We start from the raw sequence: 14,488 nt of genomic DNA on the forward strand, positions 1-14,488 counted from the left end.
AGTGGGTGGAGAGCTTCATTTCAACAAGTGGGTAGAAGTTAAATCATAAATGTTCAAATGCAGTCTTGTTTTGCTTCTGTTAAATAGTTGGCAAGGAGATTCCTGCCAAGTCTATAATTGGAGGGGATGCATTAGATGAAAATATAAACACCTTCATAATGATAGAACATTCTTGGAAGCTTTGCACATTGACATAGGGGAAAACATTTCTCTAAGTGAGGAATTTGCTTTTAATCTTCATGTGGTATCTAAATAGCACGCTATATATAGAACTCAGTATATCAAAAAAATCTCCTCTACCACGTGAAAATTTGCTTTTCTTCTTCAGAGCTGCAACTCCATTAATTTCTTGATTCATACTTTTAAAATAAGCACTTCCTCCTCAAAGTGAGGGTTTAATGTGGTGAGGACCAGCATATGATATGACATCCTAATATAATATTAACCGCGCTTCTTGTTTAAAGTTTTGCACTCATTCTATCTCGACAGCACAGTCCCATGAACAACCCCAGCCCGTTCATTATCTGAAGTGGAGAGTGGTGATGAGAACTTAGTCTGGAAAATACCCAGCTACCTGAAGTGTAAACAGTCCTTGAAAACGATTGTACTTAAATTAATTATTTCCTATATATTGATTAGGCATAGTGAAACCAGATTTTCCAAACACATTACATTTTTTTCCTTCCAAGAAGAAATCAGAAAAATTTCCCCAACTTGAGGCTATTAGCATTGATAATTAAATAACCCTATTATTTATGAAAGCGTTATGATAGATACTCTTGAAGGAAAGAGTTGGAAAAACATATACATACAGGCTAGCTCCATTGCTGACTTTCCCCTTCCCTAAAATTAAATGAATTCTTCATTCGCTATTATAAACTAAATATTTCCTTTGAGTCCAATTAGCATTGCTGAAAGAAAAAGCAAATCAAGGCTCTGTTCAGCATGCATCAATGTAATGGAAAATCAGGTCTTTTATTCTAGCTTTAATAACTGCAGCTTGATTAGAGGCAAAGAAAAGACTATGAAGGGAGAAGGGGGGAAAGGAGAAGGACTGCCAAATTAGTTCTATAAGAATTCTCAACCTGTCTGCTCTCTGGCTCACTATTCAAATGCTAATTGAGCCTTTTGGTAAACAGAATGGGTAATCATGGAAGACAAAAACAGACACAGAAAACAAATGAAATATCATACCTTATCCAAAGCAGCATGGCATTTTTCTGATAAGCTTTGGAAGACTTAAAATTTTAAGTTCTTGGGTCTTATTTTTTTCCTGGATAGATTATAATTAATATAATAAAATAAATATTACATAATCAAATAAAAAATGACAAAGAACTGCTTTGTTTCAACAATGAAACCAGTCATGTTATAATTAGATAAGAGGATTTATATTCACAGCTATAAACATGAAAGTAGACCATGAGGCTGGATAAAGGCAAGTTTTTAATTCTTAAAAATTAATTACATGGCATTATTCTTATCAGTACACAGAATGCATTAATTATACAATTAATAAAAAGATGAAAGGGATTTTTTTTTTTTTTTTGGCAATTGTAATGCACATGGGGGCATTTGGTTTTATACCCAGAATTGTCCTTCAGGCATTTCTATAATCTTCTTACTAGGCAATGTCAAGACCCTAAACCAGTTAGTAGGAATATTGAATGGAGTGGGTCTTCATGTTAGTGCTTAGACACATTTCAGAAAGGTTATGGATTTCCATGTAATTGGGATCTAAGGTGTAATAGGTTTAATTTGAGGTCCTCTTTAAAAGAACAGCAGGAAGAGGCATTGTCAGCAATATGTAATAGCCAGGAAGAAGTGGCAGCTTGCTCCTTCACAATGGGCTTCCTTAAGGATGAAAAAGTGATTATCTTACTACAACAGTTATTTCTCTGAGTGCTTCCATCATCGGCATAGCCCTGAAAATGCCTTGTGTGTGCTACCGCTTATCCTTGAAAACATTTTAAAGCTATAAATAACATTCACAGAAGAAGAAATGTAGTAGTGAAAAGACAGCTGGCTATCAGGAGCAGAGCCACAGGCCAAATCCATTTTAGCAAACTCCAAGGGACTGTCCAAATTCTCTTGCTGTCTTGCAATTGTGTTTTATCAACTATTACTTGGAGTAAATGGGCTATCAGCCAGGGCCAGGAAATCTGTTTTTGTTATATACAAATTGTTGATGTAATGTACAGCAGGACAAAACAGTCATATTGGGATAGCATTTGACTTGGCTGACCTGCCATCAATATCGTATGTGGGAACAAACCTGCTACAACTTCTCACCCAAAAAGAGATCACTCAGCTCTTTTAAAAGCATGTTGTAAACACTTGCAAATAATGCAGAAATAGTCTTTAAATAACCCCAGATGCTTACAATTTTAGAACAAAACTGAAATGATATCTAGAATGTAATAACAATGACTACTTTGTTGTTTGGGGTAGGGAAAAAGAAAGTCCTAAAAATAGAAAATACAGTATCACCATTGGTGTCTCAGGAGCAACTACTAGCTGCCTACAACTCCCTACATTATCTCCACCTATCCCCATTCTTTGACTCAGATAATAGTATAAAATGATAGGAAAATACAGCTTCCAGCCTCTACCAATACACATGCTATGATCCCTGTATAACACCGGAATTCTGGAGCCACCACTCGTTTCCATTGCTAAATATCCCCATTCTGCAGGCCCCATCCCAAACTCTGTTACTCTCTCTCTCCTTTCTCTGTCTCTGTCTCTGACTCTCTCTGCCTCTTTCTCTCTCTCTCTCTCTCTCTCTCACACACACACACCCACAAATCACAAATATTCTTTGCCTTTTCCATAGCCTGTCATCATGTTGTTTTCTGTTTTTCTGTTCCTGGGCATATCAACATTCCAAGGTTAATGATGAGGCACCTTGGAAAAGTGGTGTTTGTTTAGCTTTAGGTAACATTTTAAATGTTTTTCTCTGTGTGGCAGTCTCATTGCTTCTAAAACAAAACCCATCTGCAATCTGAACCTGCATTCCATATTAACACCTCAGACACATTGCTGCAGGGTTCTGGTTTTCTTTTCTTTTCTTTTCTTCCCTTTTTTTTTTTTTTTTTTTTTTTTTTTTTTTTTTTTTTGTCATCCTGTCCTAGTTGAAAAATTATATGTGAGACTGGAGCTGGCAAACACTAGAATCGGTTTGATAGGTTTGAGCTTTGAAAATCACATTTCTCCAAGCCTTATTATCAAATTGATGTGCTGTGGCATCTTGTCCTTACTAAGTCTCCTGAATTCCTGGCAAATGGTGTAAAGAAACTGGGTATTTAGCCAGAGTTTGTTTATATTCCTTTGGAGTTATAAATATGGATTTTAGCCATATTAATTTATGAGGAATTTTTCAATTCTAATGAGAGTAACTAGCAAAACTTCCCCCTAAACATTAGGCAATTCCTACTTAGCAGAGATGCATTTGTTCACAATATCTAACAAGGAGAACCTTTTAATTTTTCATTATCCATCTCACAGTTAATCTAAAAGGAGATGATAGTTGCCATTAGGGCACATAGTAGATTTGTACTACTCCATCCTATGTGAAGGAAGATGAATGGCCAGGGACGCGGGACCAAAAGAGTCGTGCTGCTTTCTTATTGAAGATTTAAGATCCAATGATTCATTCACCATATTCCTTTCTCTTTGCCAAGAAAATTCTGGGAGCTCATTAGGGACAGACTGCCCTCCAGCTTAGATCTTGAGGTAACTATTGTTTGTAGAGCCCCTATTGGCCCTTATTGGGAATGAGAAAGAAATATACTTTGGGGGTGTTAAACCACGGCAATTTGAGGATTGTTTGTTTCCACAGCATAATCCAGAACATCCTTACTGATACACCATCAAAGACCAACCTTATATCAGAATAACCTCAGACTCTTAGTGATCTTCTAGAATGTTCCATAGACTGGAAAAGCAACCCCTATCCTCAAAAGTTCATGTAGGCTGATAAAAAATGAAATTTTATTAGTACCAAGCATTGGGCTAAGAGTCTTCTCTGAATTATCATAGTTAATCTTCATAGCAGAGGCAATGTGGAACTCCTTAATGTCTAACTTCTGAGTCCCATATATTGGCTGCCTGGTATTTAGTTAAGAGTTAAAAAGAAAGTAATCTGAATTTTTTTTTTTAAGAACAAAGACACATATACCATCAGTGCATAACACTTAATATTATCATTTGTTTCTGACAGTCCTGAAGACAGTATTTTAAACTATCACTATTTGGTAAAGTGTATGTCTAAAAGAACTATTAGGAAAGAGAAGAATCAAGACTCTTAGGTTTTCAGTAATAGCATACTGAAAAGACAAAGCAATTGTTCTCACAAATATGCTTATTTAAGATCATTATAGAAATTTGTTTCCCTTCCTTCAAAGAATATGTTTTGAGAACTAAAAATCATCCTATGGTATTTGGACACAGGAAGTAGTTACTGCTTAAGAATCAAGTGGTTATTCCTTTTGAAAGTTGTGTATGCTATATTTGATAATCATCATTTATAATTCTCAAAATAAGCTCTTACTCTGACATATTTTTTAGATTTGAATTGGCCTCATGGATGTATGTATCTATATATTCAAATGTGTGTGTGTGTGTGTGTGTGTGCACACACACAAAATAGAGAAGCTTATTCCCTTGCTTCAAGAAAATTTGCATAGGAAAATCTAAACTTTCAAATAATCAAATTAGAAGCCAATTATCCTGGAAATTATTAAGAATGTGCATCATTGCCATAATATCAGATGTATCCTATGAGTATAAACAATCGAAAAAAACCATTAACCCTCTCTCTCTTTTATAAATACACACACATATATGGATGGCTCAAGGGCAAAATGCTTTGAAGATTGATTTCCCAGATTTATTCTGTGTATTGGAGAAGTGCCCTTCCCAGTAACTCAGAACAAATTGAGGAAGCATTTCATCATGAGAAGATAGGCTGTTGTGGGAGAAGTTTAATATAAAGTATTTCATCCAGATTGCTGATCCAATCCAGATAAAGCTGACTAACTTTGATTTTTGCCATTCAAACTGTGGAAAATTTTAGTTTTATATAAGGTCCATTTTGACTTCCTCCATTCTTCTGAATAAAAGTTTTATGAGTGGTATTTAGTGAATCTACTATATCAGCCTATATATTACCTATACAAATATTTCCATCTATAATTTGTTGCCAGAATGTGATTACAGGCTGTGTCCGTGTGCCAAGGAGATTGAAAAAAGTCCTGGGAAATTATGAAGGACATGTAAGTCCCCTTATGTTCTGTGGCCTTCCTTTCTCTCTAAATTCACTCAAGACCATTCTGCCACAGGCAACTGACCCTCCATGCAATCCAGAAGTTTTGCAACATTCATGACATGCCATTTTCTTTTGCATATATGGTTCCTTTTACATGAAACATCCTACTTCTTTATGCACAGGTATTTGATATTCATCCTGGGAAGCCTAAGAGCTCCATTAACACCACTTTTTCCAGGAATACTTTTTATACTCTCCCAATGTGTGTTAGGAATATTGGCATGCTGGGTTTTTCTGCTCCTATTATTTTGTAATCCTTAGTTTACATGTTTTCAAGCATCTTAGAAAAAATATCTTTTTTTTTTTTTAATTTACTCCTAGTATCTGCACATACAGACATTTGTGGAGTGAATGAATAAATGAATGAATGCTTTTATATTGGTGAGATATTTTAACTGGCAATTCATTAGCTAGGGTGAGACCACGTGGAAAATCAATAAGGGAAAAGAGTGTTCATATTACATAAGGCTTAAAGTCAATATAATAATAAAAAATAAATAAAAAATAAGTCAATATAATAAATACACATGACTTAAACTCCTAGGTAAATTCCTTGAAATTATTCATTAAATACAATGTTTTTATTATCTTTTTAAGGAGAATTTTGAAGGGAAAAAAAAACAAAACTGAAAATTACAGAGACTAACTTTACAAACCCCCTGTGTCAACAATCATAATTAATAATTGGTCACATTCTATCATATTTGTTGCCTTCTTTTAAGTAAAAGAATATTAAAACTTTACCTCATTGGCAAAATAAATTAGTTTAGATATGAACATTTTCACTTGCTTCTTTGTCATGTCCCATAATAAGAGGCTTTCTGACTATTAAGGAAATCTAAAGTTCAAACCCTTTCCCCAGTCTTTAGCACAGGGCCAGCTACATAATTTGCTAAGCCCAGGGCAAAATGAAAATGTGAGACTGCTGCAGGGAGAAGAGAAGTCATCTACCCTTCTCATTAAACTACTGCCCCGACCCAAGGCTGAGAGACACCCTTCAAAGGCCTGCAATTTCCATGATGGAACACAATTGGTACCTAACTGAGGGATAAGTGGGAGACCCCCACTATGACTCCCTCTAAATGCACTGTTGTACTACTATCCCAGAGCAGGAATGACTTCTACTTTATTTACAATGCCCATAAAGAAAGGGAAGAAGGTCATTAATGAGTCCATATGCCAGAGCAAAGCAGGCTTCATGGGTATATCACCAATGCAGCTGCATACTTCCCTGTACTCAGGAAGGCCCCATGCTTGGGATCTAATGCTCTGTGATGGCTATTTACTCTTCCTGCTCTACAAAATCAGCCTGACTGATCTTAGGACGGTAGCCACTCTCTCATTTGAAGCGCCCTAACAGACTTTAGACTCAACATTCAATTCTTCTGAAATTACTGATTCTATGCCCAACACATGTTGACTACTTGTGACCAGCTGGCTACAATCCATGTCCTTTCCCTCAACCATCACTTTTTCTTCCACCTGGTTGAGTTGTTGGCTTATCACATCAGTTGAGTTTATCCCCATGAATGTATGTTTATGTTTGTTGGTTTTTAATGATCAATATCTTTGAATTGCTGCTTCAACTAATTTTAAGTGTGCCTTATCCCTGAAGTTCATTTCATGAGAAATTATGAATTTCCTTATTTTATCTGCTACTTTTACTTATGTCTGTTACATATTGGTTCAGAGTTCCCTTTTTATCTGTGTCCTCTACCGTTTGGCCATTAACTTCTAGAGCAGGAACTAAAATCTTAGGTATCTTCATACCTCTAATGCCTACAGTTCAGAGTCTGTTACATATTAGATGTTCAATAGCATTTACTGACTAAGCAACGAAATTAGAACATCATTTTCTTAAATGTAAGAAATAATATAAATGTCAATTGTTAGAATCAGGTTTGTAAGACAGCTAAATTCATCTCCTTAATACCATTAAACTTTAAAAATATATCTTAAGAAAAAGTAGACATCATAGTAAGAAAGTATAGTTTTTGTTTCTTTAGTTTTATAAATTGCAACCTATAGTGGTTTTAGCACATGATTTAAGATCAGAGTGGAGCATTGAACCCTTAAGGTAAGTCAGCTATTATTAAAAAATGGATCTTATTCACCAAAAGGAAAAACTAGCAAATCAAGGGAAATGGCTCTCATGGTAACGGAAGAATTTCAGTAGCTCTTAGTGTTGTTGTAACTTAGATTAACATGTGGCAAGACCTGCCCACAGATTGATCAAACAAAATTGTAAACAGAGCTCATTCTCACAGTTTCTCTTGTTTGTTTGTTTTTATTTCCGTGGCTGAGTTTCCAGTCTTCTTGCTGACCCTTGATTGTACAGTTCCTACTCCTTTCTTAGCTCTTGTCTTGCTCAGTTCTTTCTATAGCCTGTCTAAACACTGTTCCTTCTTTGCCTCCTCAGAAGGCACCGTGCTGAAAAGAGACAGTAAATTTGGAGTTTAAAAAGTAAGCTGTAGATACTCTCCCTGTTAGTTTTGCCATCTTCAGTAAGTTACTTTATAAATCTGTTTTCTCATCTGTAAAATATAAATAATATTACTGTCTACCTATGAGGACTATTGGGTGAGTAAACCGAGGAGCTGAAGCAGCAGAGACCACAGAGTAAGCATTCAAATACCAGCTCTGATTATGCCTGGGTATGTGACCTTGGTCACATATGGTCATCTGTGAAATGGGATCAACATACCTCCCCATCAGATTGCACTGATATTAAATAAAATAGCCTGTTTCCTGCCTTGTACAGAGTCTGACATACGATAATTTGGAAAATAAATACTTGTGTGGACAGAAGTTTCTGCAGTATTCCAAAATGTTAAATATTAAATGATTAATGTCTTCTAATAAATTAGGCAAGTTCATTAAGTGATAATACTGAACATACATTCCTGGAATCATGGTGGAACAAAGGGCAGAAACTAGAATACTTAATATTAATATGAGGGGTTTGTAAACTAAGGAAGTAAATGTGGACTATAAGAGAAAAGATGGGAGGATTGAGTGCTGGGAACTCCAACCTCTAGAATTGGGGGAATGAGGAATAACGAACAAGGGAGATGAAGAAGAAAATGCCAGTGAGGTGTGGGAGATTATGGTGCTTCACAAGGCAAGTGAAGAAGGTGTTTCAGGAGAGAGTGATGAACTGTATCAAGTTCTGTAGCTTGGTCAAAATGTGGAATATATTAATTTACTTTCTGGTATCTGAAATCTTTCCTTTCATTATTTTATATGAGTATAACATAGTGAAATGCATGTTTTCCTTTTTGGGGTCTGGCACATTAGGTAGTAATATAAGTCATATAAGGCGGGCTTGTCAGTGGTCTGAATTTGTCCACATGTCCACTTGTCTGTTACTTTTAAGCCTAATTTCTGACATTTCCCTCCTGATACCATCAAATTGTTCCATTTTAGCAAATTATAATTTGTGGGGAAAGCAGGTTTTAAGCCTGTCCTTAGTGCCATCATTCATTGTAAGTGAAAGTTTTACACCAAAATTGCAGGTTTGGATAAACACTGAAGAGCAGTCTATCTTATTGGGCTGCTCATAAATAGAAATCTTGTCAACCAGAGTGGAAACATTTAATTTAAAAACTTCAAGGTATTGATAAACATCATCAAAACTGTGTAAACTTCAATCTTTATCTAAGCTCCAGGTTGTTCGGCAGAAAATAGTTAATCCAGAGACGCTTCTAACACATTTCGCCACTTAACACTCAGTAATTTTATGCTCTTAAAGGATAAATTGCTGAGCCTTTCTTAACAAAAATGGACAAAGCTTTCTAATACATGGACAGTAGACAATGGCAAAAAAAAAAAAAAAAAAGAAAAGAAAAAGAAAAAAGCCAGCTCCTTTTGGTTTTCCTATTTATATAAACATGAGAGATTAAATTTGTCATAAAAGAGTATTTTGTGTATATTCTAAATTTGCATTAAATTTTTACAACTGATTTCATGGCTTCCCAAAAAAAGTAGGAAAAGAATGCTTTGTACAGCAAGGGCTAATCAGTTTATGACATTCATCTAGTTTATGACATTCGTAAAACTTAGACTAAAAGGAATCTTAATTTTGTTTTTAACTTTGATTCCCACCAACTCATCTTTATAAATCATCCCTTCTCAAATAGAATTATGCTGTGATTGTGGGTCATCAGACCATTCATGTGAGCTTATGTATTCTGCACCATCCCTGTTTATACAGATTATTATATTTGTTCCTAGGCAAAATTACTCCAATTTCTTTGAGGTTTCCTCCCTTCTTCCCAGTTTTCAGTTCCTTTAACCATTCAGGCAATCTCTCTGCTGTGATTTTTTTTAAACATACTTTTAAAATATCAAGGTTAGATGTTTGCACAACTGCTATATTCTCTTAAACCCAATTTTTGAGATATAAAAGAATTGTTAAATTGTTCAATTGAGGTTTTATATTTGAAAATGTGCAGGGAGGCAGCTTAGTGGCTGAGTGCCCAATTTCTAAAGCCGGACGGCCTGGTTTTGAGTCTCTTCTCTGCTCCCGAATAGCTGTGAAACCCTGGGTGAGTTACATCTTTGTTAACATCTTTGTTTCTTTGTTTTCCCATCAATAAAATGGGATTTATAACAGCATCTATTTTATGGCATTGTTAGGAGGATTACACTGGTTAATCTCTATCAAGCTTTAGAAAAAGCAAAGCACAGAATAACTACTATATATACGCTTGGAAATTAAAGGTATTTATTCAACTAATAAATAATAGCACCATACAATAGATGTATGGTGTCATTTTAATTGCACTTCTATCTTGGAGATATTTATGTCCAGCTCAATCTCAAAACCTAGGGAAAAGTCACATTTCTTGATTGGTGCTATCTATAGTTGTAATAGTAAAGCATAAATATTCATGATTAAACTCTAACAGTCCCTATAACTCTGTATGTGTCTCTCTAATTGATACTAAAGATTAGTAAACTGAAAAATAAGTCTAAGAACATGGTTAACATAAAAAGAAGATCAAGGAACATATCAATTATTGATTTTTTTAAAAGAATAATAACCCAAAAAGGCACATTAAAAATTAATAATTCCAAATGGATTGTCTAGACTACACTACACAAGGACATTGAGAAATCTGGTTTTTTTAATAGTACATTATTATAGTAAATTTAAATCACTAAAGAAACAGAATTATGAAAATAAAACCAATTTTTACTTATTAAATATAACAAAATAAAAAAACACTTAAAACTTGGTTAGCTGATTTATAATGTAATAGTATTAAATGCAAAAAACACATTTTTTGGGCACCTGGGTGGCTCAGTTGTTAAGCATCTGCCTTCGGCTCAGGTCATGATCCTAGGACCCTGGGATGGAGCCCCTCATCAGGCTCCCTGGTCAGCGGGAAGCCTGCTTCTCCCTCTCCCGCTCCCCCTGCTTGTGTTCCCTCTCTTGCTGTCTCTCTCTCTCTCTGTCAAATAAATAAATAAAATCTTAAAAAAAACACATTTTTAATCAAATTATGAAAATATTTGGTAAAATAGCTAATCTAATTTCTTGCTTGTCAAGGACTACCAAATTCTTTTTTATGTTTCTTTCTTTTGTTGTTTTGACTGTCTCATTAGTTGACAAAATAGAAAAAAAAGGGTTAACTTGAGGCTTTATGATATTAAGGTATTGTATAAATTTTTTAATTATCTCAAAATAAACATGACTCTACCACATTTATGTTGCAGGTAGGATTTAGATGTTAAATAAGGTCATGAGGATAGATTCTAGGACAAGACTGCCCACAGTGTGGGTACGAAGGAGGCAGAAAGAAGTCAGATCAAGGTGCAGGTACAGAAGACCTACCTTCCTCTCTTTTACTCATCTGAATCAACTTCCTAAATATTGTGGTTCTCAGATCATTAATTCTCCTGGTGATTCTCATTAATATACTTTCATTTAAAATCATTATCATTTAAACTCAATTGACTTTATATTTAAATTAAGTATACATACCTATTCCCTTCAGAACTCCATTCATAGGACCTCTCCAGCAAAAAATTTGCAAAGGTGTTTATTATATTGTCATTTCTAGTTCTGAATGCTTATAGAGAGATGATGAAATAAAATAGAGTCCATTCAGGTTATAGAATAGTGTGCTATTACTAAAAAGAATGAGTTAGCCCTCTATGTACTGGCATGGAAGGTTGCTCAAGATATACTAAATGAAAAACTGCAAATTGGAAGGAAGTGCTAATAACTTTGTTATTTTCTTTCTTTTTTTTTTTTTTTTTTTAAAGATTTTAGTTATTTATGTGACAGAGAGCCAGCCAGCGAGAGAGGGAACACAAGCAGGGGGAGTGGGAGAGGAAGAAGCAGGCTCCCAGAGGAGGAGCCCGATGTGGGGCTCGATCCCAGATCGCCGGGATCACGCCCTGAGCCGAAGGCAGACGCCCAACGACTGTGCTACCCAGGCGCCCCCTGTTATTTTCTATAAAACAAAAATGCATATGGTTTTGTGTTAATACAGACACAAATCTGGGTTCAGAAAAAGCTACCAAATTGTAAACATTTGTTTTTCCTCAGGAAGAAAATGAGATGGGTAAGGGAATTTTACTCTGTAAATTTCTTCATTTAATTATTTTCAAACAAGTCAATGCTATTTTTCCAATAAAATATGTGCATACATTTAATGATATGTTCAAGTCCGTAAGTAGCACGTAGTTCTTGAGAACAGTATATAGGTGTATGGGACTGTATGTGTTTGTATACATACATAGGCATTTACGTACATCTATGTCCATAGAAATTACCATCTTAGAGCATTTTAAAAATCCTGTTCCAGACCTATTGAATATATCAGAATTACTAGGGCCACCCCAGGTAATTCTGATGATGAGGATAGTTTTGAATAGCCAAATTTGAGAACAGCTATTCTAGCTTACAGAATACTGGCTATCCATGCATTTAGTTTTATTCACTCATGCCTACATTTATACTTCTATAAAAGTCCTGCTCTATTTATTAAGAATTTTTGCTGCATTAAACAGCACCCACTTTATAAGAACTTTCAGAACAGGTCTTCAGGAATAGTTTACTGATTCAACAAGAATTTGTGGTGTGTGCGCTCCATATGCCTAGTTCTGCTCCATGTGGTAGGAATGCAAAGGTGAACAAAATAGAAAAGGTCCCATCTCATGAAGATAATCCTAAGTAAGTGTTCAACTGCTTCTATCTTATGACTAATTTTGCAGGGCAATGGTTCTCAAATTTGAGTAGGCAACAGATTCACCTGGAGATCTTGTTAAACTAGACTACCCTCCGAGATTCTGATTTACTAAGTCTGGGGTGGGTCTCAAGAATTTACTTTTTTTTTTTTTTTTTTTTAAAGATTTTATTTACCTATTTGACAGACAGAAAGCAGGAGAGCACAATCAGGGGGAGCGGCAGAGGGAGAGGGAGAAGCAGGCTCCTGGCGGAGAGGAAGTCCAACTTGGGGCTCAATCCCAGGACCCTGGGATCATGACCTGAGCTGAAGGCAGAGGCTTAACCAACTGAGCCGCCCAGCAGCCCCAAGAATTTGCATTTCTAACGAGTTCCCAAGTGATACTCCTACTATTAGTTGGAGACCACACTTTTTGAGAATCATTGCTAAAATGCCATCTATTTCCTTTCTTCCACTGGCTGGTATAAAGGTGAGATCCAATCTTGGGGTCTTCCTCTAGCGAGAGTATATATAAGACTTTGGTATGTTGAGTACTAATTTCATAACTGGCACTCTTTTACCTTCCTGTCCTGATCTAAAGCATATTTTTATCTAAAATTGCATATATTATTTAAGCATCTAAAATACTTTTTAGAAATTGTTTACATATCAGAAAAAGATAGACAAAGAACCTGAAGTTTATAAACACACACAACAGGACAGCTAAAGTGAGTTTGGGTCATCTGACTATACTTTGCTTCCTCGGGGAGCTATGTGTACCTTCCCTAGTTATCAGAGTGATTGAGATCAAAAGAATTAATATATATGGAAACTTTCTGCACAATATAAAGAGCTATAAAATGTAGGTTAGTCAGAGAATTTCTCATCTCATCTTTGACTATTAGAAGAAAAAATGGAACATTGTTTCTTTGGCCAACCCAAAGAAAATGGCTCCCCATTGCATTGAGTACACTGAACTTGACCTACTTCCCCCCAAACTGGTGCATGTGCCTGGCCTGCGACATGCTACACAGGGCACTTACCAAATGCCACTCAGGTGAGTCTCCCCTTGTGAACACACCTCTGAACCTTTACACTGTGGAGAGAAGCCAGACACAGGCCTTACACCTTGAGATTTCTGAAGATCATGTGCCATGTGTTTGTCATCTTTTCAGAAAAGCACTTCTGAAGAGCACTTTAATGAGTTTCCTAGAGAAAATCTGAAGGAATCGTAATGCAACTAATCATTTCCTACCTTCCCACTGAACCTCTTATTAATTAACATGTTAATGCTCTGTTTGATTTCTTAAATTTAGTTTGAGAGACAGTAAAACAGCTATTTTCAAATTAAATTAAATTGAGTTGTGAGAAGATTTTCAACCAATATAGGGCTTTTTGTACTCTACTAATTCCAGTGCTCATTAAGGTAAAAAAAAAAAAAAAAATCAATGAGCTTGAAATGAAAGTGTTGATATTATTGTAGGCTAAATCTACTTCTGAATAACTTACTCCCTCCATGACAATGTTTTAGCATGTATGTGACATTAGAAAATGCAAATTCCAGTGCTTAAAGAGAGAGAAAATTTTCCTCAGTTACCATAAATGTCTCCCAAGTATCTGTTTGGGGAATTAGCACAGTCATAAACTGTAAAAATTAAGATTTTTTTCTAGTACAGTAGACATCTTTACTGTTAATAGGCTGCAATAATCCTTTGATTTTTAATGGTGTATTGCTCTCAGTTCATTGTGCAAATTTCAGGTATAATTAATTATCTTTTATCTTCCTCTAAGGCTTTTCTTTTTAGCAAAAGGGATTTGTTTAGACTTCTGTTCTAATGGATTCTAATGGGAAATGTTGTATAAGATAGCCCTTAACAGCAGAGCTATTGCACTATTATGGACCAAATGGTTATCACTTACTCTTCTTCAATAAACAATTTTCAAACACCTTTATTTATATTGATTTGGGTCTTCTAAATCT

Source organism: Ursus maritimus, unplaced genomic scaffold (assembly GCF_017311325.1).
Source record: "Ursus maritimus isolate PB19 unplaced genomic scaffold, ASM1731132v1 scaffold_15, whole genome shotgun sequence".
Lineage (NCBI taxonomy): Eukaryota > Metazoa > Chordata > Mammalia > Carnivora > Ursidae > Ursus > Ursus maritimus.